At 34.1% G+C, this 24,706-nt stretch overlaps 1 long non-coding RNA gene across 1 annotated transcript; it reads left to right on the forward strand.

Annotated features, from left to right (window-relative positions):
* Positions 1–417: 417 nt before the first annotated feature.
* Positions 418–24,706, forward strand: LOC125164487 (uncharacterized). The gene is made up of 3 exons (XR_007151792.1): positions 418–684; positions 14,945–14,951; positions 24,695–24,706. It is a non-coding gene; the product is annotated as an uncharacterized LOC125164487 (long non-coding RNA).

Consider the following 24,706-nt stretch of genomic DNA (forward strand, 5'->3'; position numbering starts at 1 on the left):
AAGCAAACATTGAACAGTTTGTGTGCTATTCTCTGAAATGAATGAATAATATGAACCCATTGTGATTTCCATAACAATATCTATCAAACTATTTTAAACTATTTCAACCTGAAGAAGTACCATGCATACTGTGATGCAGGGATGTCTGGACCAGAGTCACGGCTCAAAATGTGACAATACCGCTTACTCATTGTGTGAGGTTCCTTGGGCACATTACTTACACTCACTGTGCTATAATTTCCTCATCTTCACAATGCAAATAATAATAATGCCTACCCTTTGAGGTTATTATGAGGATTATATGAGTTAAGATACATAAAAGCACTAGAACAGTAGTTGGAGCATATCAACCACTATAAGAGTGTTTACTGTTATTAGTTACTTTGTATGTATCTTTTTCTAAATGCACAATACATTAAAAAAAATATATTCTCCCAGGTGGACAGACTCAGGTTGTAGTAGATGCAGGAGCACTTGAGGTCTTTCCCAGCCCACTAACAAACCCCAAAACTAACATTCAGAAGGAAGCTACATGGACAACGTCAAACATCACAGCTGGTCACCAGGACCAGATACAGCAAGTTGTGAATCATAGATTAGTTCCATTCCTCATTGGTGTTCTCTCTAAGGCAGACTTCAAGACACAAAAGGAAGCTATATGGGCTGTGAACAAGTATACATGTGGTGGAACAGTTGAACAGATTGTGTACCTTGTTCATTATGGCATAATAGAACCATTGATGAACCTCTTAACTGCAAAAAATACCAATACTATTCTGGTTATTCTGGATGTCATTTCAAAGATCTTTCAGGCTGCTGAGAAACTAGGTGAAACTGAAAAATTCTGTATAATGATTGAAGAAAGTGGAGGTTTGACAAAATTGAAGCCCTACAAAACCATGAATGCGTCTGTGTGCAAAGCTTCATTAAACTTGATTGAGAAGTATTCCTCTGTAGAGGAAGAAGAAGATCAAAATGTGCCAGAAACTACCTCTAAAGGCTATTACATTCCAAGTTTGGGATGGTACTCCCGGGACCTTTAACTTTTAGATTGTATAGCTGAGGAATAAAGTTGTTTGTTGTGTACTATGTTTGGTATAAGTTTGTCTTACTGTTTCTCTATGAAGAACTCTTTTTAAATGTGTTTTGTTATTGTAGCACTTTCTACAAGGGAAACTATACTTGAACAGTTCCAAACTGTACAAACTGTATGAAGCTTCTCCTCTCAGTGGGTTTCTTATTTCTATGTGGAATCTCATATCTTGCAGTGTCCTGTAAATAATGATTAAATTCCACCCTTTTCCTTAAAAAAATATGTTCCCAAAAATCTGGCTTCATATAAAATTAATGGCATGTAAAAGTAAGCATATTTAGAAACAAGAGTCTACAAACACAAGAGGTAGATAGTAACAAGGCAATAATATCAATTGCAATATCTCCACGTTTTACCAATCTAGTTCGGTCAATTTCATGTGCTTGACCAAATTATAGAATTCTTATGAGGCTCATTTCTTCCTGTATTAAGAACTGAGGATAGGAACCTAAAGATAGAGTGCTGACAAGTGAAACTAACATCTAAGATTGATGAATAAAGAAATTATAATAGAAACCTGAAATTTTCTCATTAAACTCAAGTCTCCAGGGAGGGATAGATTTAGTCAGAACACTGAGATAATGTGCAAAGTAGATCATCATATGTATAAAAAAATAATATTTAGGCGTTCCTATTGAGGAACACTAATAATGAAAAAAAGATATTTGCCAGAAGACTGGAGAGTGGAAAATATCAACCAATATTTTTCAACCTATATCTTTAATGGGGTTAAAGAAAGTGTATTCTGTGAAACATAAACCATTGAACTTAACAATTTACCAATGGGCAAGATTCTGAATTCAGTGTTTGCAACTAAATTTGGCAAAAGTATTCTACAGAAAACTCATTGTCAGTACATAAATTAAAAGGAGATAGAATATCCAAATTCTTCATGTGATCCAAATACAAATGGTCTTCAGATAACATTTTTTGAAGTTTGGAAGAACTCAGATATTTCAACTTTTGAAGCCCCAAATACATGGATTTAGGTAAACTGTCTAGATCTCAGCAGTTAAGGTACAATGTTTCTTTTTCTATTTAGGTGAACAACCAAGAGCCGTATGAACTTTAAACTAATGAAGTTTAATAAATCAGCAAATAGTTGGAGAAGCATAGTCACAGAATATTTTTAATGAATAAATGTCTGCCTAAAAAGAAAATTTTAGTGGCTCACTCCTCAGTTTTGTCCAAGAAAATTTGCATAAAAATATTCAGATGAAGTTATAAATCAAAGATCCCAATTTCACAGTCTTTGAAGATACCAGCAAATAGGTTTGGTTTGGTTTGGTTTGGTTTGGTTTGGTTTTGTTTTGTTTTGTTTTAGATGGGGCACATACTTTTAAGTTCCCTAGGATGCACAGCCAACTATTTTCCTATTCCCAGCCATCTAGATTCTGAAGTTTATCGTTAAGATAACCAGATATGGGATAAAATTGGAAGAGATATAAATCTCAGCAAGCAGTGTTGTGATCTTGATTCAGCATGAATCCTAGTCTTAGGAACCAAGAACCCAACTCGTCAAGACATGTGGTTTTAGTTAAGATTTCTCAAACTAATGTGCTATAATAGTGAAACTGTGGAAGCTTAATAAACCAATACAATATAACTTTATTTTGCACTTACATAAAACCCAATCAGTGGGGAGGGAGAATGGGTAGAATGAGTAGGGGAGGAAATTTTGTTCCGTGTTGTCTTTCAGAAATATAGTCTGTTCTAAGTTTGACATCTTTAAACACAAATATGACTTCCCTTGTCACTGTAGACTTTGGACATCTAGGCTGCAAAACAGAGGAAGTGAAATTCAAAATCATTTAGAATTAGAGATTCAGAATAATATATAACATTCTAGTACATATCGAAGTGCCCGCAATTTAGTCACAATCCCAAATTTTACTGAAGGGAGTTTGGGAAATGTTGAGGTATATGCCAAGAGGAGAGGGAAATAGGTTTTTTAAATAGAATAGACATTCTCTGTTGTAGTCCACCCTTCCAGTCACCAAATATCCATCACATTCTTACTCTTACACATTGGAAGACATTCACCCGTCCTCAAGTGAGGGTAAACACAAAGTCCTATCTGGTCACTTCATTCAGCTCAATGTGGAGAATCTCTGAGCTTTCTGCCATCCTCTTCAACAGGTCCAGACATAGCTCTCATGGTCTGACAATCTGTGTGCATAAGTCATCTTCTTTCATCACAGACAGAAATACAATGATGGGCCCTGGGCGTACAAACCACAATAAACAATCCCATTTGAAAATGGGAAGAATAGGAGACATATGGCTGTCAATATATGGCAATCATTTTGCATTTCTCCTTGGAAGACAGGGATGCCTGAAAGTGGGAATTTTTTTTCTTGATTAAAGCCTAATGTTTCCCACTCAAAGGATCGGTCTAAATCATTTTTTTTCCACCCTGATGTCTCCCATCCCTTTTTTTTTTTTGCAAAAAAATTTGGACTCATGATTTCTTTGCCAATATACTTCCCTCAAAACTTAGTAGGTATCTAACCTAGTTATTTTCTTTCGATTCAGTTCCATGTTGCCAGTGATTGTCACCAAAATTCTTTCCTAGAACTAGTACTCAAATCTGCTTTATTCCCTCATTTTCTTGCCCCAATTATCTCTCATTCTCTCTACTCATATCTTAGTGTCTCTCTCTCTCTCTCTCTCTCTCTCTCTCTCTCACCCTTCCTCCATCCCTCCCTTCCTCCCTCAATTATGGCAGCTCTCATAGAGCCATTAGGCTTAAGTGGAAAGGTAATATTCAGTCTCACTTTTATCAAGGGGCTGACTGCAATGGGTCTTTGTAACTGGAAATCTTCAGTTACAAATCTTTCAATCTTCCTCATAGTCTCAGGTTTAGGAGAATTTGGATTTTTCAAACTTTTGAGGATTCAAATATCCGCAGTCCATTTCATTTTATGTTTGCCTACAAACCAACTAATTCTTGACTGAGTTCATCTCTTCTTTCTAATATTTTCTATTACAAATGAAAAGCATTCTATTTCAAAATTTCTCCAGGTAACAATATAGTCTTGGAAGCATCTGATCTGTCTTTCAAGTTATCATGCATGACAGTTCTACCAAATATTTTGCCACTCTTATCCAATATCTTATAACTGTTTTCTCCTTAACATCTACCCACACTGCTGGACAACGTCACAAATTTTTGTTTATCTTTATAATAACTTCACTTCTTGAATTACCAATATTAAAGTTAATTAAGGTGCTACTAGCTACTGTAATAGGTTAACATCCAATTCTTAGTAGTATCATAAAATAAAAATTCATTTTTTGCTCATAAACACTTTAAATAGTGGCAGGGGGTGGGGGGGAGTGTTGTCTTTCACACAGAAAATCTGTCTTCTTGACTGTAAAACCAAAAATTGATTTCTGTCAATTTTCAGAACACAGCAAGGGTAAGACAAAGTGGGGACTTTTTTTAAAAGTTAGTTTGTTTATTTATTTATTTATTTATTTAATTAGAGAATGAGTGGGGGAGGACCAGAGACAAAGGAAGAGAAAATACCAAGCAGGCTCCACATTGTCAGTGAGGGGCTTGAACCCAAGAACTACGAGATCATGATTGAGCCAAAACCAAATGCTTAACCAACTGAGTCACCCAGGCACCCAAGAGTGGACACTTTCTAAGTGAGAGATTTTTTGAAAGCCAAGCTTAGAAGGTATATTCATCATATCTGTCTATATTCCATTGGCCAGAACTCAGTCATATGACCAGTCTTCACTACCAGATAGGCTGGGAACTGTAGTTGACTGGTTTGCAAAGAAAAATCGGAGACATATTTGGTAAACAATGATCTAGCACCCGCCACACAGATTGGGGATGAAAGGGACACCAGGACTTAATTTAATGGTAAACTCAATATGAAACATAGTGAACATCTACAAATGGTGATGTAATATTTGTGCCCATTAAAAATAGTATATTTTGGGGTGCCCGAGTGACTCACTTGGTTAAGCATCTGACTGTTGGTTTCAGCTCAGGTCATAATTTTGGGGTTCATGAGATTGAACCCTGCATCAGGCTCTGCGCTGACAACACAGAGCCTGCTTGGGATTCTTTCATTTTTTCTGCCCCTCCCCCACTCGTGCGTGCTTTCTCTCAAAATAAATAAGTAAAACTTTTTAAAATGTTGTATTTATAACATGTGAGTGAAAAAATAGTAAATCTAGATTATGAAAGTTGACTGTTTTGATTTATTTTGTGCTAAACAGATCATACCCGAGACATGGAAATTCTCAAGTGAACTTCGTACTATGAGAGGGTGATGTGTGAAGATATGATAGCCAAGTGGACTGTTTTCTCATTATAAGAAAAATAGACTACCCATTTACATAAAGGGAAATTTCATTTGCTCAGTCTAAAAACTGTAGTCAACTATGACTCCCTTCTTTGTTCTCACAACCTTCATGTATCAATACCTCTTGTCAGTTTTATCTTCAAAACTATTCTGGTTCTGAGAACATTTTATCACATCCAACCCTAGTGCCCTAATTTGAGCCCCCATTATCTTTTACAGAGGGACTAATAGCATTTCCTACTATGGATTTGAGCTCCTACAGCTATTTTCCATACCAGTCAGAGCAATTCTTCGACCAACTTTACTATCACTTCTCCCTCTTCAGGCCACATAAGCTTCCTAACTGACCTGTGAACATGCCAGACTACAGAAGAGCCTTCACATTCTCTGTTCCCTGAACATCTGCATTCCTCATACTCCCTTTCATTCAACTCTTTGCTTAAGTATCACCTTATCAGACAAGTCTTTCCAGACCCCCACACCTTCATTTTCCTGTCTACTTTCCTTTCTTGATTCTTCCCTGCCATTTATCACCAACTGATACCTGAATGATTTGTCTGTTCATTTGTCTGCTTTCCCTATATTGTAGGGAAATTATAGACAATATTATAACCTCCATGAGAAAAGCGTTCTCTTTTGTTCCCTGTGGTATTCCCTATACCTGGAGTTCCTGAGACTTTGTATTAAGCCCTCAGTAAATATTAGTAAAAAAATGAAAAGAAAAAAAAGATGATAAAGAAACATAAGCCCATAACATCAAGAGCACATGGAGAAATAGAATGTTTTGATGGAAGTTTGGGTGTGAACAAGGAAAATGAGGAGTTAGCTAGAGTACAAATAGGTTTCACGAACTTATTACAAAAAAAGAAGTTATAAAAAGGTAAATTTATTTTTAATAGAAAAAGTATGTTTCTAATAAATAGGGCATGTGGAATGAGCTACCTGGAAGATGTAATATGTAACTTGCACATATTTTTAAAAGTTCAAGAATAGACTGAATTAGAATTTTAAAGGGAAGTCATAAATTAAATCTGAAATTCTAGCCTTATGTTCCTTTCTAATTCTGAAGAGGATAATATTTAATAGTAAAAGAAAAGAGAGGGAGGATATAACATTTGATGAGGAATGACAGTTAACATTTGGTTAATCGGTTGCCTATCTGTGTAGGAAGTTTTGTATTTATTTATTTATTTAATTTGTTATTTTATTTATTTTATTATTTTATTGTTTTGTTTTGCTTTTTTAATATGAAACTTATTGTCAAATCGGTTTCCATACAATACACAGTGCTCATCCCAACAGGTGCCCTCCTCAGTGCCCATCACCCACTTTCCTCACCCTACCGCCCCATAAACCCTCAGTTTATTATCAGTTTTTAAGAGCCTTTTATGGTTTGAATAATGCAGCTAAACAGGTCTTAATCTTATTTATAGATGAATAAAGAAGCATGTGAGCAGGAGACTTCTATCTATTCCCAATTTCTGTAAAAAGGGAACAATTGTTCTCATTTCCAAATCAAGTCATCTACCCTAGCCAAGAGAACACACATAAATAAATACATTATGGCATGTTTGCCAATGAACAGCATACAAATTTTATATAATATTTATATGTATGTATATATGTGTAGAAAATATATACACATATATACACACAACCATATACAAATGCATACATATATATTATGTGTGTATTTGTGTGCGTATGTTGTGCGTGTCTGTTTACGTGCATTACAGTAATACACATAGAGTAATCATGTCTTCAATACAGTAAGCATTTGACTGTGCCATACTATTGTGAAGTTTGCAAAACTTAAATTTATCATCACTAGGAATGCAGTATTATCTTTTTCAAGCTGTTTCACTTCTAAAAGCAGTAAATAAATACTTTTATTTTGTCTGTAGCATTTTATTCTTCACATTATGACACTTACACCACTTATCGCCAAATCTTTTCTTTCTGGTTGACTTTATGATTCAACTTCTCCAATAAAAAGTTTTATAGCAGGAGTCTAATGAATTAGACCCTACAGAAAGGAAAGTAAATTGGTCTTTTTAAAGCTCAAAGCTGGAGCAATAAGTTCTGTGGATTTATTGCAGACCTCTCCACTGCTTCAGAGAGGGTGTTGAATGCATTGTTTTCCAGCCTCCTTTACAACTAAGATCTATGCCATCAGAATCACAGAAATCCAGGGATTCACAGAGACATCAAACAAGAAAAGCTGTATTGAATTCACTAGCATGAGCACCACGAGAAATGGTGGTTTTGTGGGGCACACTAAAAAAGACTACATTAAGGTACCGATCTTAGAAAGCCTGTATCATGACTAACCCAAGGAAAACAAGGAAAGCCACACAAATGAACCTAATTCTTCAGAATAACATCAGAGCAATAGTCCCAGTGGTAAGACTCGCGAGGCTGTGGCAGAGGCTTCTTACTTCTTATGGATCAGGAAGCCTGGAGGAGAAGAGCACCCAGGAACTCAAAGAGTGTAATTTGTATTTCAAAGAGTCCAAGGCAAGAAACCCAGAAGAAGGCTACAAAATAAATGCTTTATTTTTTTTCAATTGTTAAATTCTAGTAAAGAATTGTTTTTGTTTTTGCTGCTATTTATTTACCATGCTAGGAGGAAACCAAAGAAAGTTGGAAATGTGACCCTTTGCTTACCATCAGGTACACTGATACTAATTAATTTTCCCAAAGGCTGTAGTTCGGCTATATATGTCTTGGTATCCGATTTATAGAAGGAAAGGAAAAGAATTCAAATCATTGAATTCATTGGTAAAACAACTTTAAAAATAGAAAAAACTAAACATAGCCTTTGCCTGATTAAGCAGATGACATTCATTTTAGTTGATATGTGTGATAGTTATTACCTAGACATAAATATCAACTCATCATTTAACAATTGATCATTTAATTTAAAAGGATTTTGAATGTAAATGAAACAAGTTAAACATACAAATGGAAAGCTGCTAAAAATTTCCTGTTTCCCTTCTTAATATCTTTAAAGTTTTTTTAAAAAAACAAGTAAGTGAAGCTAAAGTTAGTTTGGGCAATTGGTATAGTATTTTTGATCAAAATGATCATTGTAGAGCTCCATAAAGGAACAACAAATTTGGGTCTAGTAAAAAGAAGGCAAACTTTAACACATTCTATTGGTAACAGTGTGCAAAGCACCACTTTTATTGTTTGTTAATGTTTATTTATTTTTGAGAGAGAGAGACAGAGACAGAGACAGAGAGACAGAGAGAGAGACAGAGAGAGGGCAGAGCCCAATGGGGCTCAAACTCAGGAGCAGTGAGATCATAACCCGAGCCCAAGTCAGATGCTTAACTGACTGAGCCACCCACATGCCCCGGCAAAGTACCACTTTTATGAAAACCTATAAACCTGAAATATATAACAAAAAATGTTGTCTATGACACTCAAACATATAACAAAAAGTGGTGGTCTTTCTTTTTTTTTTTTTTTTTTGTCCATGTGTTATATATTACTGGAGGAGCCATATACGATTAGAAATACATCTTTAAGGACTCTTGGGTGGCTCAGTAGGTTAAACGTCTGACTCTTGATTTCAGCTCAGGTCATAATCTCGGGGTTCTTGAGATCAAGCCCCATGTTGGGCTAAGTGCTGACAACTCAGAGCCAGCTTGGAGTTTCTCTCTCTCTCTCTCTCTCTCTCTCTCTCTCTTTCTCTCTCTCTCTCCCCCCCACAATAAATAAATAAATAACAACAAAAAGAAACACGTCTTTAATTTAGGGTACATTTATGTATAAGGACCCTATTTTGCAGCTGTATGGTTACAGAAAATACCAATTTCATTAAACCAATTAGTTTCTATTCATAGTTTAAAAATAGTTGCAAGCACATTGTACTATATGTATTAGAGTTATTTTATTTCACAAAGAGGCTATACCAAATATTAACATGACTTACACTAATTTTTTCTGCTAGAGGAATGATAGTGCCTCATTATCCCATAATAAACCACCGCCCACATGTCAAGTGATACTAATTGTCTAAATGTCTCTCCTTCGCTCCCCCTGTAGTGCTATTCACTTCTGTCGAAATATTACTGTGCTAATATCGAACTTTTTTTTGATCCCTCTTTAGTTTATATTATTGGAATTATTCTTGATTTTCAAAAGTGCTATGTCTCTTTTTGCTTGTTTACTGTCCAACACAATTTTGATACAATCTTGTCAAGCATATAAACATGTTAATCTTATTATGTTATATTTTATATATTAATCTTATATATATAATATAATATTATATATATAATCTTACATATATTAATCTTATATCAAGCATATAAACATGTTAATCTTTGAATGGAATTGAATTAGACATAAATATAATTTAAAATACCATTAAATTACTTAGTTTTTCCATAAAAAATATTGTGTATACAAAAAATAAAACTTAAATACATAATACATAATTAGAAATACATCTTTAGGGGTTCCTGGATGGCTCAGTTATATGTATAAAGTAAAATTTTGGAGATGTCTTAATATCAATCCTCAGCTATCTCTAGATTTGATAATCTAGCTTGGATTGTGCATAGGGCAACATTTTCCCCATTATCATTTCTAAAGTGTTAGTTTTCATTGTGGGAAAACTATTGTTTCCATAGAACAGCTATGGGGATCCTTTAATTATTTTGTGTTGGTACAATAGGATGGTGTTCCAAAAATTTTAATTGATTTGTGGTTGATTTTTTTGAGTTTCTTATATAAAAAAATTTTTAATAGAAAAATCATAATAATTTTATTTCTTCTCCTCATAGATCCATATATAATTTTTATTACAATGTTAAGAACTTCAAAGAAAGGTTGAACACAGTCTTTTAAATTAATAAAAATTCACACAATTTAGGTAATTTAGGTTCATATGGATTCATTTCTTTACATCCTCCTGGGGGACATAATGAGCTTCTCATACACTTCCAGGGGTAGGCTCATTTAATCTTAGATTTTTTAAATTTAATGTAGTTCAAATTTGTTAAATATCTCATTACATTATACGTAGCAAACTTTCATCAAGGTTTAGTGACTGAGGAAAAAACTTAGGGTATTTAAACTGCAGTATGAAGTATGAATAAAAAAGGAACATATCTGGAAGATTTATAAAGTATGAGTGAATTTGTGTATAGAGTATGAGTGAAAGACCCATTTCTGGAAGAACTCATTCATTTGATCAATTTCCATCACCAATCTGCAGCAACCTGTGAGATAATCTCACATTCTATAAAGCTTACAGCCATTCCATATTGTCTCATTACAAATACTAAGTGGTATATCTGTAAGTAAACATATTTTCTTTTAACTATAGAAATAAAATTATTGTCAAGATATTGTAGACATCTCCCAGTGATAGGAAGAAAGTTTAGAAATTGTTTATGTGTGGTCAGCCTGGACTGAGAGCCAGAACAATATTAAGTTCTCGATGAAAATTTGCTAAACTAAATTATTCTAAAACAAACTTGAATTGAATTTGAGGACCACGTAAGTGGCATTTTCAGATTTGCTTTCTATAGTATCTTTTTCTTTAACAGGAGACATTGTTATGCATAAGATTAAATATAATCTAATTAAATAATAGTTAAAAAAAGTATTTCACTTCATAAACCATGATTTTAAATAATGAGATAACAGGCAATAAAAATGTATATGGCTATGGTGCTTTATTAGAACTATATCTAATTGCTTTATGACCATTACCATATTAACTTAATAATTTATTCTGTAAGCCTATTTTTATATTGATTTGTCATCCAGAATATAAAAATGAACAAACTAAAATTAATTGGGCAGCTCTTAAAATATATCATTAAGCTTGCCTAATCAGAAAAAAATAAATGTAAGTGATAAAACTGTACTTATGAACTTCTTTCAAAAAAATCCCTATGGACTTGGGCCAAAATCACAGAAATTAAAATTCTTTATGTTAATCTACCAATGTCCAAGACTATATATATATGATCTGATAGTTCCCAGATGATTAACTTAAGTATGTATTATAATGCCAAATATTCTAAAATATCCCCTTTTTTGAATCAATTGAAGTGTTTCTTATACATCAGACCCTCCTAGAGTCAAAGTCAGAAGTGCTTGAAATTGGTTCTGATGGATTGAACCTCAGTCTAACTTCACATACACTAGTAACATTCCTTCACTCAATAGCTATTTACAGATCCCTTAAAATAGTTCAGGATTATTAGGTGTTAATGAGGAAGACAGAGTTTCTGCCTTCAAGATGTTTAGGGTCAAGTGGGAGAAGAGACAAATTACTAGTCAGTTTCAATACAGAATATTAATATTCTGATAAAATGACACAGGTTTCTATGGGAGAAGTGACAAGGGACCCGATTCAGTCCAAAGGTTTGGGAACATTCCTACAGCAGAGATACCTCTGAATCAAATTTTGAATTGTTGAATTGAGTGAAATGGGTATGCACGTGAGGGGCGAACACAGGAATTAGGGCAGGAGTGAAGAAAATTCACAGAAGAAATTCAATGGCATGAAATAGATGGTTATTATATATGTTCAGTGGATTTCTTTCCAACAGGAACATGTGTGTTTAAACACTTAGGGAGGAATTTGATGGCCTATCAATATCATTTTGAGTCCAAAAATTTCTCTAACATGATATAGCAGGTGGTCAGTGTAAAAACAAATTTTTCTAGGCTAAGATGACACAGAAAACATGTTTTAGCATTGCAGTACCTTTTAAAAAGCTTTATTGCATCTGCAGAAACTGGTACCATTTGTAAGTTCTGGTCTACATCCTCCACCCGCCGCCCACCCACCGTTCCGATATCTAACACACAGAAACATGATCCAACTTACCAGGTACAGTTGTCACATTAAACGATCTGGTTTTGCACAATTTAATTGAGGAAATTGAGTGTTCTATGTAATTCTTACCTATGTAAGTATCAAATGTTTTAAACTCTGATACCACAACACTTAATATTTTAAACAATCAAATTTAACCAGAAATAGGATTCATGTAATAATATAATGGCATATAAAAAGAGCCACCTGGAAGTTAGTCACAAGATAAAAAATACGTTACCTCAATTTGTGATTTTAAGAAATATCAAATTATTAGAATGGATACTTCACTCTAAGTTTTCTCAAAATGCAATTTTACAATTTATATGTAGCCAAGATGTCTGTCAGCTTTAATTTTTGCAATTGATACAGCAACAGCAATGATACTTTTAATAAAATGCACACTAAATAAGGCACCCCAGGAATAAAGTGAAATGGTTATTATAATTCAGTACGGACATAGATAAATATAAAAATTAAGACCCTGGTAGCATACAAGTGATGTGAAATCTTAAAGGGGGTATTTGTATATTCACTGAATGCCCTATATCTGCTTATTACTTGAAAAAAAAATCTATTTTTTAAAAGTAACTTTAGGCAAACAAGTTACCTTGAAGAGATGTCAAGGAATATGAGCACATTATCAAAACAGCATTTGGAAAAATGCCCTTTTTAATGGTCATCTACAGCTCATTGAGTGTGGTTTCTCTCTAAAATTAAGGGTACTTTTAAAATTTAGTTTCACAATTGATTCATTTAAGTAACAATAAGTGCATGTTAGATTGATAAATTCGTAATAAGTCTAGGCAATAAAAATCTACTGCAGTTTTTACAAACTCAGTCACCTTCCAGATGCTTATATGCTGAGGGATGACATTATATTTTTAAGGCTTCTTTGTTGCATCAGAAGAATGAAACGCTTCTCCAAAGGGGAGATTAAACTGTGCTCATATTTACTGAGTTCCAGGTGTATATTTTAAAGGAATATACTGAAATGACTAAAACTTGGGCCTCCAGATGAGAAGTGCTAAAAAAAATAAATAAAAGTTTATTACGTATTGTAGAATATTCATAAACTAAGCATGCATCATTCTAAATGTTTCAATCACTATAAATATATTATAGGCACTCCTACATTTATTGAGAAGAACTCAATTACCAAGCCTAAACACTGAGTTGGGTAAATTAGTCATAGCAATATGTTCTTTATTTACCTGATTTGATGAAATAATAAAATTGTGGTTTAGATTACTAGTTTTTGTGTTCTGAAAATTCAAAATGTTACTGAGCCTTTAAAACTTGTCCTAAATATAACAAAGGTCTTTTTCTGTGGTAGAAGACTAGATTTAAATAAATATCATAAATATATATGATATTTAGAAAGGACTTAAGCTTTAATTCTGCAACTAAGGTGGAGTTGCCACCAAAAATTACATATTTTTATAAATATTACATATTATTTTTGTGTACTTACTTTGAAATAAGTTAATAGAGAATTAACAAAACTTGGTTTCGTTGGTGTATATGCAAAGTAACAAATGTTTGATTGTTATTTTAAGTACATAATATCCTAAATCTCTTAGTATCAATGCATTAGACCAAGGAGGAGAAACAAACTCCTTCACATCAGTATTCAAGCTGGGCAGGATGACAAAATGTAAACAGCAAGGGCAATGAATGACAAAATGTAATATTACTCTATAATGTTTTCTTCTTACACTATATGTAAGAAAGTCATTAAATTAAAATAAAGTGCATTCTGTAATTGCTTCCATTGAACAATTGAAAACAAAACTGTAGAGCGCATATGCATTTTACATTGCATTAATTTCCTATTTTCAAGAAATTGACAAGACTTCAAAATTACTTGTTACATTTCACATTCACTTAAATAAATATCTGTATAAATGATATTGTATATAATAGGGTAACAAGACATATGACTTCAAATATTGTGTTTGGGTTTGTTAGTTGATCCTACTTCCAGGCTTTTCCTCTTTTTCTGACTAGCTGAAGAAGTCTTTTATTCATCCTACTATGAAACCCACGATTATTTTCCTTTCTTCTCATTAAAAATAACAATAATAATTATATGTATGCATATATGTGTATATATGTATGTATAGATAGAAATAGATCTAGATGAAGATGTATGTAGATATGGATGTATAGATACAGATATAAGTATAGAAGTAAATATATACCTCACCAGAGAAGATGGAATCCACATAACATATTATTACAGTGTGTCTGTTACCCTCATTCTCTCCTCCCCTCAGTCAGGCCACACCTAGAAAAGGAGAAAGGTAAACATGCAAGCAGCATAACAAAATACTGCAACTTGGAACTCAGACTGGATTGATTGGGCAAATAAAAATTTGACAAGAGAAAAGAATAGGCATACCACAAAAAATAAAATGTTAATGGCTAATAAATCCATAAAAAGATGCTCAAATTTATGGATTATCCTGCCTAATACTCAAATCCATGGTATAGGTCCTGATATTTACACCCTTTTATTGGATGGGAAAGCCAGCACTCAGAGGGAGTAAGTATATTAATTGTCAAGGTCACATAGGTAGTAAGTTACAGAGTTGAGATTGAAATGCAGGCACAATACAAGGGGAAACGTGATTAACTGGCCCAATTATTTTCATAGGAATGACAGCCTTCACCTAGGCACTGGGTTCCAGGCACTAAGAAAGCAAGAAAGGTTTTCATTCACAAATGCATTCCCAGAACAGAGCAGAGTTACTGCCCTATACGAGTTCTCAGTTCTTGTAGAGTTGTTGAATGAGCAAATGAATGCATTCATTCAGGAAGAGCATAGCAAACAGTATTCAGTGTAATGAATTTTCCATTAACATTCCAACTATAAGGCTATCTGTTGTTGTGATGATAGCACATACATTCCAGGGTATTCTTCACTTCTGTGGTTTCCTTCTATTCCATCTTCTCACCCTTCTTCTATTACAAAAGGAATTCTCTTCCTAACTATAGTAGTAGCTTTACCACTTTTTTCCTCCCAATTCCCAAATCATTGGCCAGTTTCTGTTTCCTTGTAGGGTCAATATTTGTCTCAAGAGTATAGAATGTTTTCTTCCCATTTTTTTTAATCTTCTTCATTTCTTCCTGTGTATTGTCTGTGGTTTTTCAACTTTAACTGAGACTTCGAGATTTCCAAGTCACCAACATCAAGAAAAAGAATGCCAATGAGAAGCAAGAGAGACTCTAAAATACTAAGCTTTGCTTCCAATAATAGAGGTACTCTGCTTCCAACCAGCTTTCATTCTTCCCCTGGTTTCTAACTCAAAACAGCTAGAAATTTGAGGTTCTAGTTTATTCTCAAGATATGGTGTCTAAGCTGTTCTAAAGTTTATGATGGGATGCAATTATACGATTTTAGGTATATATATTTCTTTAGTCATCATAGCAAGAAAAAGAGCTCAACAAATAATAGCAAAGAAGACAGGTATTACCTATGTAATATCCTGGAGATTATGACAGGTGGTAAATCTCTTAACTTGAGCATCATACTGAGAATGCCACAGAGAGACAAAACCCTGTTAGTCCCCCCAGTTTTAATAATTTTGTGTTATTGCCATAAAGGACATTGAATACATTCCTATGATGCCAGAAACTGTATTAATTTGTCCTCTCCTGTTGTGTGGACCTAGTTATTTCCTGAGGGTCTGCTGCATGAAAGGTGTGGAGCCCATCCTGGGTGACCAATCTCCAGGTGAAGTGATTTTCATAGGCATTTAACAAGCATAAGACAAAATGATTCCTATCCTGTTTCTCAGTGTTCTTTCCAAACTGTCACCTATTTTTGTCCAGGCAAAATTTGTATATTATTATCAACCTTTACTACTTTTTTTTATGTCCATGCCTCTCCTCTCTCAGAATGAAGGGGATCTAAGGTCAAGGAAAATAGGACAGAATGAAAGGATATTGAGATGTGAAGAAACACAGCCATCTAGGCAGCAATAACCTAATTTCCCTGAAAGTAGCTTGCAAAATAATGAATGCATATGCAGACAGCAGTCAACTAACACAGAAAATTAAATGAATATGTTTATGTTATCAGTAAAATTCTTTATGGACTTGATGGGATTCACAGAAAAGCCTAGATTAAAAAAAAATAAACATTCTAGAATGCATTTTGCCTGCTAAATGTAATAGCTGTATCATACTTGCCTTTTTGAAAATAATCTTACATTCAAGGACCAAAATCTCAACTGCAAGCCAGTACACATTTGCACTTTGTTCCGACCTGTGTATCTACTTCTTCCCTGGGAGTTGCTTTGAGTTACCATGCAGGATCCCCTTTAGTTACACTCCTTAGGCATTGATATGTACCTATGGTCTTGCTCCTCTGTCCTTTTTCTTGGAAAGATAGCTTTCTGGTTTACCTCAGAAAATACATTACTAACTGTGTCTTAACCTAATGAATATATTTGTGACAGAAAGCAAATATCTTTCCTTGTTTCTTGGTCTTTCAGGGTGTCCACTGTTTCACAATTTCATCTTAGAATAGGTCAACTGGCCACTTAGTTGGAATATTTCACAAATCCAAAAAAAAATTGCCATTCCTTACTTACAACCTTAACCAATTTTGTTAGGAAACTGTTATCCCACTTGGCATTTAGGAAAGAGCAACTTATAAATGAGGTGGACACTGTTACATGTACCCCAGATACCCTTTCAGTTCACTGTTACGAAGTAAAGACTTTCTTTTTTTTTTTTTTTTTTTTATTTATTTTTGGGACAGAGAGAGACAGAGCATGAACGGGGGAGGGGCAGAGAGAGAGGGAGACACAGAATCGGAAACAGGCTCCAGGCTCCGAGCCATCAGCCCAGAGCCTGACGCGGGGCTCGAACTCCCGGACCTCGAGATCGTGACCTGGCTGAAGTCGGACGCTTAACCGACTGCGCCACCCAGGCGCCCCTCCAAGTAAAGACTTTCTGCCTTGGCAGCTTTGAGCACCATCAGCTGTCAGCCCCCTCTGGGACAACCCTGCCACTAAGAACCACCTCACTCAACGTCATGCCTCTTTCTTCTGTGGTGCACAGTGGCTGATGTGGGAGTCTGAAGCGGGGCCTTCTCAGCTCAACTTGGAATGACACCACGGAGCCATCCCAGCTCCATCACTCTTTGTGGGATTGGCCAAGCCTGTTCTTGGGCTGGTGCCACAGCTTGACCTCTGTGCCCACGCCTGCTTCATCATCTCACTTCCACAGGTGTTGATCTTAAAAACACTAATAAGCATTTTCCACACCAAGTTCCCTCTTGGAATCTCCTTTTCAGGGAACCCAAGGACACATTCATCCTTCAAGCCTTTCTTGCTCATTCACAGGCGCTGCAGTTTAACAGGAAGAAGTATTGCACAGAGTCAAACAGAATGACATCTGTATCCCACTCACATAACTCACTATCTACCAAAACTACTTAAAACACTCTGATTCTCAGTTTTTTCATCAGTAAAATGGGAATAATGATATCAACTCACAGCTTTTTCTGTGGGGGTTAAATAGGTAACCTATATAAAAGGTACAGCACACCTCAATAAAAATGTAAGCACTCCATAAATATTATCATACTTATCCTTTTCCTCCACTATCCATTACTTGATTTACATTCTGTGTGTATGCTGATAATGATGCCATTAGAATTTTTTTTCTGCAAAGCTTTGCACTTAGTCTTATGAAAAATAGGTTAGACAAAACAAAATTAAAATAACCTCCGTCCAGTTATAGTTCCAGGTTCTTCATTAATTGCAGTACTACTCAGCTTTTTTAGATACTATGCTGTGTGGCAGTGACCCAGTTCACAATAATGCTTAGTACGATTACTTCCTTGTTTCTATATTAGAAAGTAGATGCCATGTTTTATTAGTCACACAACTGTGAAGAAGTTCCAGCTGCCTGTGGAAAAATGGAGAAAGCAAGTAATGCTGTTCTTCATTAAGTTTTAGGGGCAATATTACAATACCTTCTATGTTTTGGATATTAAAATCTTATAGTTAAGATCTTCAAAAAAAAGATCTTCAAAAACATTATGATTATATTTCATTAAGGGTAATATCAGCAGAAACAAGTTACAAACTACTTTCCCAAGCAAAAATAAGTATATGATAACAGACCAATCTCTAGTCAGAGGCCTCAAAATCTTAGAAGACATCAAAATAATAGTATTTCATAGTTACATTTTGACATTATATACACATCAAACATTATAAGAAGTCTACTAAAAGAATGATTATACATATTTCATTTGGTTCATTTATAACTTATAGGTATTTACTTGTAAGGAATTTTTCTTATTTTTTCTGGCAAAGATCTTAAGAATCTACATTTACCGAAAGTGTCAAAACTTCATCATCATTACTAAATTCATTTTGGAGATAGCTCCCTGACTTTACTGTACATTTATAAATGGAAAATTCAATTATAAACTTTTAAAGTGTAATGGCAAGGTGCTTGTTAAAGTGATATTCATATTGTATCATAGAGTTATCCTGTATTTAACAGTATTAACATTAACCACTTCATAGTTTAAATAGCAAACCTCTTGAGAGCATAGAGACTCTAAACTTCCCCCCTCTAGCTCAGGAGCCATGTCAGGTGCATTTCAAATATTGGCCCTTTGTTAGCACATGGCCTGGGCATAGCTTATTTACTTACTTCTTAGGGTCTCAATTTTCCCATTTATCTAATGGATGTAATAATCAAGTATGAAAAGATAGGTAAAGCATCTGAATAGGGTTGGTTTCCAAAAAATTCAGGTACTCCCTCCTCTTATCCCTACTTTTCGGTGTAAATAACTGGAAAAATCAGAAGTAAATGTTATTTTGAGAGGCTCAATAATGCTCAGACTAGAGCAGGGATATTAGAAAAGGGAGAACATTTTTTTGCACCCATATGCAGTAAAATATAAACACATGCATGAGAAATATACATACTACCTGTTACCTTGGCCTTCAGATGTATTTGCAATATTTAATTTTGTTAAAACATTTAAATCACTATAGCAAATTATAATATTTTTAATCTTGATGATTATGACTTTCAGCAGGTTTGAAATATATCAGAATTGGGGAATTAAAATTCCTTGCATAATTATCTTAAATGTTATATGCACTGTGAGCTGGGAAAAGTCTTGACATATTATGGTGCCATCTGGAAAATATTTCTTCTCTTCAATATGAATGTAGGCTCCGTCTCTGAGAAGGCCACATGCATTGTTGATGTTTATATCTCTGAGACTGTATTACTTTCTAAGATTTAACAATGAGACAAAAGCTTGGGGAAAAATGTGGAGAATTTAAAGAGGCCCAGATCTGAAATGACTAGGGTCATTCCTCACTGTTCTGCTGAAGTCCCTCTGCCCCACAGCTTTGTTCTAGCCAGAAAATAGACTACAGGTTATTTTAATCATTGATTTTTTTTTGATAAGAGGATGGAAGAGTAGAGGGTGGAGACAGAACTAATTATAGGGTGAAAAAAATCCTATACTCACACTGAAGAAATAAATAAGTGGCTTATTCTGAGAAACGGGATATAACTCAGGTCAGCAAGACTAGGAATAAGAATGTACTCATTAAGGAAATATTAGAAAGGATATACATTATATTTCTCTTCCCTGGTATAGAAACAGATACATTTAACATGTAACTTAATTATTTTTCCTGTAATATACTCATTCTGATTATTCTCAAGTCTTCCAAGTCAGATATGCATAATTGCCATGAGTTCCATGGAATATGGGAAGGATTGAAGTATTGAGGCTGAGATCTATCTATGTGTTTAGAACTGACCTGGGTTGGGAGAGAGTTTAGTCCTGGGGTTCTCTGGTTCCAGGGGGAAAAAAGATATTCAGTGATTGGCTGAAAATAGTAGACAGGAGTCAGATGAGATCAGAGAACAGATTCTAACAGAGACTAACAGTAGTGGATGGGAGAGAGCTCCTTACCTGTCCTACCGAGAACCCCCAAGAGCAGAAGCTCAAGGGGAAAGGGAGGGTATAGATAGAACTGCAGATTTCTCATCTATTTCTACAGTTTTTCAAAGTGTGTAGAGTAAGTAACAAGGTGCCTCCATGAATCATGGGATCATGGCTGAGAATGATTAGCTAGCTGCAAATGCAATAATCTTCTTCATCACAGCTTTCATTGACTTCCATCTAAGAAGTCATTTGTTAAAAGAGTCCTGTGACACAGAAAAGGAGTGAATAACAGATTAGTTTTTATGAAATGAGAATATTTATATAATATACATAAAAATAAATAAAATGCATTTTTATGAAATGGCATAATACAAAGGTAAAGTAGTCAAGGTATTTGTTACGGCAGACTGGTGTTTTAAAGATTTCTATAATACTATAGAAGAGGTTACTTTTTTCTTTGACATTAAGTTTTCTGTCTTTGTGAGATTAAGATAATCAATTTCTTAATGCCTATAAGCAGAGGTTTTACAAGAATGAAAGGGAGAATGTAGTTTTGTGTTGTACAGAATTTAAATGTACATAAATTAATCCCACATTGAAGAATCCATTAAGATAGAGATTCTTTCAGTTCTTTCAAACACCTGCTTAACAAGTAATTAATAATAGGTCAATTGGTCATAATAAAAAGTAGGAGAGCTGAGCCCCTGAGTCTTCTCCATGTCTTTTGGTGAATGCCTGATGTTATTCTACTGTTATGAAATTTAATGCTTTCATCCTTCCTCCTTGACAATCTAGGCATCCCAATAGTCCACTCTGGAAAGGGGACTTGTCATAACTTCTCAGGTCCTCTTACTAATTACAAATATATGAATATCTATGTCATCTGTAGCCCATTTTTTAGTACTCCTGCTCACTCTCTGAGATGTGTGTGGTAAGGAGCAAGAGAAATGAACTAAGAACATGACCTATTTCTATTCCTGACACCATCACTAACTATATCATCATTAATAAACCTCTTTGAGATTGTGTTTCCTCACGTGTACAATGAGAATGTTTACTCTTTTTAATGGTATTTTCTTTTTTTAATATGAAATTTATTGTCAAATTGGTTTTCAAATCAAAACCACACTAAGATACCACCTCATGCCAGAGTGGCTAAAATGAACAAATCAGGAGACTATAGATGCTGGAGAGGATTTGGAGAAACAGAACCCTCTTGCACTGTTGGTGGGAATGCAAACTGGTGCAGCCACTCTGGAAAACAGTGTGGAGGTCCCTCAAAAAATTAAAAATAGATATACCCTATGACCCAGCAATAGCACTGCTAGGAATTTACCCAAGAGATACAGGAGCGCTGATGCATAGGGGCACTTGTACCCCAATGTTTATAGCAGCACTCTCAACAATAGCCAAATTATGGAAAGAGCCTAAATGTCCATCAACTGATGAATGGATAAAGAAGTTGTGGTTTATATAATGGTATTTTCTTTAGATGTTAATAACCTTTAATAAAAATGATAAGCAACATAAAGCAGTGTTATTTATGGAGCGACTTTTCAGGACTTTTCCTGTGCAAATGCTTACTGTATATCTTCAAAATGGGGGCATGGCGTGCATCATTTTTCACCTTTATTTGATCATGAAACCCTGTGTTACCAGAACATCTTATAGAAGTAGTTTTATAGGCAGCAAATTTAGGAAACATGGGTCTTGACATCCCTCTGTTCTCAGATTCTACCTTACATCTTTCAGAATGTAAGAGAAGTAAAAATATAAATGTCCATTAATAACAAGGTAGTATTAGTGGGTTTTCTTAGACATACCTAATCAGAATATCTATATCAAAGGGGGTGGGAAGTTAAAAAGTACAACTAGTAAGAAAACCCCAGTGAATAGGTGAACTTCAGTGAAAGTAAATATATATATATATATATATATATATATATATATATATATATATTCTAAAGCTTAAAACAATGAATAATTGAGATGCTAGGGGGTGGTTTAGTGATGGAGCTGGCTTTTGCCCTGAAACCTTTGCCTAGGTTAAGAAGCCATAGAATTTAAATGTTTGAAGTAGACCAGAGGAGGAAGCAGGTTGAATACTCTCTGTGAGTGAGCCTGAAAAAATCTACCCAGAGAGGGAAATGTGAAGATACTCATCAGTCTTCACCTTTATAATTCTTTTTAAGATTTTTAAGAAAAAATTGTATGTAATCTCTGCTCCTAAGGGGGCTCGAACCCACAACCCTGAGACCAAGAGCTGAACACTCCATTGACTGAGCCAGCCAGGCACACCTTCACCTTTATAATTTTTAACCACAAACCCATATGGGTTTGGTGCTAGAATTCACTCTATATCTGTGGCCCAAAAATCCCAAGAAAAAATGTAATCTCAAGTGGTCTTAGCTATGATGGCCTCATGTGCCTATATGAAGTTCAAACTTTCTCTGAAGGATGGCCTGGGTCCAGACTCTGGTGGGTACTGGCTATGGAGGTTACACTGACTTCATGAAGGTTACACACGAATACACTCAGTTATCCACCAGCAGTGAATGAAAAAAGTCAAGGAAAGATACCACATTTTGCCTTTGTGTGTTAACCTTAAATTTTAATGTGAAATGGTTTACCTCCAGAAAATCAATTAATGGAATTCACCATGTTAACAGACCGAAAGGAAATAGACTTATGATTATATTAATAGAGGCAGAAACAAAAGCACTTGATGAAAGTCAACATCTACTCATGACAGAACTTATACTAGACTAGAATTTATCACTGGTAAATTCTTAACCTGATAAAAAATCTATCATATATATAGAGATTTATATATACATTTATATATAAATTTATATTTTTTATATATATATACATTTATATATAAATTTATATATATTTATATATATTTTTATATATACATTTATAAGATATACATGTATATTTATACATTTATATATAAATTATAAATAAATTTATATATACATTTATAAGATATATATATATATGAGAGTATATATATATATATATACTCTTATAAATATATATATATATATATACTCTTATAAATGTATACATAAAATACTCCTGATAAAAATGTTTAAATATTAGTCATTGTAATTCATAGTCATATCTAGTAATCACTACCCTAAATGGCTTATTCTGTCAGGAATAAATGTAAATATATTGAGTAAAATTAATATAATTTTGTCCTGTATAAATTCTAAGATTTTTTAAATGGCCTATATAAAAGCATAACATCTCTCACTATCAGTGATAGCTAATCTTAAAATATCATATCAATAATGCACACAAGTATAAGGTCTTACTGTTTCCACTTGAATTTTTTCTGCACATTTTTTAATAAGAGCTTCATTGAGATCATCCCATTCCACAAAATTCACCTTTTAAAAGTGTACAACTCAATGTTTATTATATTCAAAGATGTGCAACTATCACCATTATCTAATTTTAGAATATTTCCTTCACCCCCAAAATAAATTCTGTACCCAATAGCATTTAATCCCCATTGCCCCTCCCTCCCAGCCCTTAGCAACCACTTATCCACTTTCTCTCTAAGGATTTGCCTCTTCTAGACATAGCATATATAAAAGTAATTATTCAATACATGAACTTTATGTCTGGAATCCTTCACTTAGTATAACGTTTTCAAGAGTCATCCATATCATACCAAGTATCAGTACTTCATTCCTTTTAATGGCAGAATAATATTCAGTTATATGGATACACATGTTTTGTTTATCCATTCAGCAGCTAATGAGCATTTGGGTGGTTTCCACCTTTTTATTGTTATAATTTTTGTATGAATATTAGTGTACAAATGTTTATGTGGACATATGTTTTCAATTTTCTTCAGTATATATATACCTAGGAGTGGAATTTCTGGATCATATGGTAACTCTATGTGTCACATTTGGAGGACATTCCAAACTGTGTTCCTAACTGACTACAATGTTTTACAATCCTAATAGCTACTTCGGAGGGTCTAATTTCCCCACATCCTCACTAATACGAGTTACTGTCTGTCTTTATTTTTTTAGGCATCTATGAGTTTGAAGTAATATTTCATTGTACTTCTAATTTGCATTTCTCAAATGACTTAAGGACATTGAGCATCTTTTCATTTGCTTATTGGGCCATTGTATAGCCATTGTATATGTCCTCTGGAGAAATCTCTATTCAAATCCATTACCCATTTTTAATTGGATAATTTGCCTTTTTATTGTTGGATTGTGAGAGTAGTTAGTATATTCTGAATACACGTCCATTACCAGATATAAGATTTGCAAATATTTTCTCCTATTGTATGCATTATCTTTTAACTGTCTTATGGTGTCTTAGGAAGCACAAATTTTTAAATTTTTACAAAGTCCAGTTTACCTATTTTTATCACTTGTGTTTTTATTGTGCAAAGAAACTATGAAGATTTATTCCTCTGTTTTCTTTTAAGAGTCTTATAGTTTTAGCTCTTACACACA

This window comes from Prionailurus viverrinus, chromosome B1, assembly GCF_022837055.1.
Source record: "Prionailurus viverrinus isolate Anna chromosome B1, UM_Priviv_1.0, whole genome shotgun sequence".
In the NCBI taxonomy this organism is placed as follows: domain Eukaryota; kingdom Metazoa; phylum Chordata; class Mammalia; order Carnivora; family Felidae; genus Prionailurus; species Prionailurus viverrinus.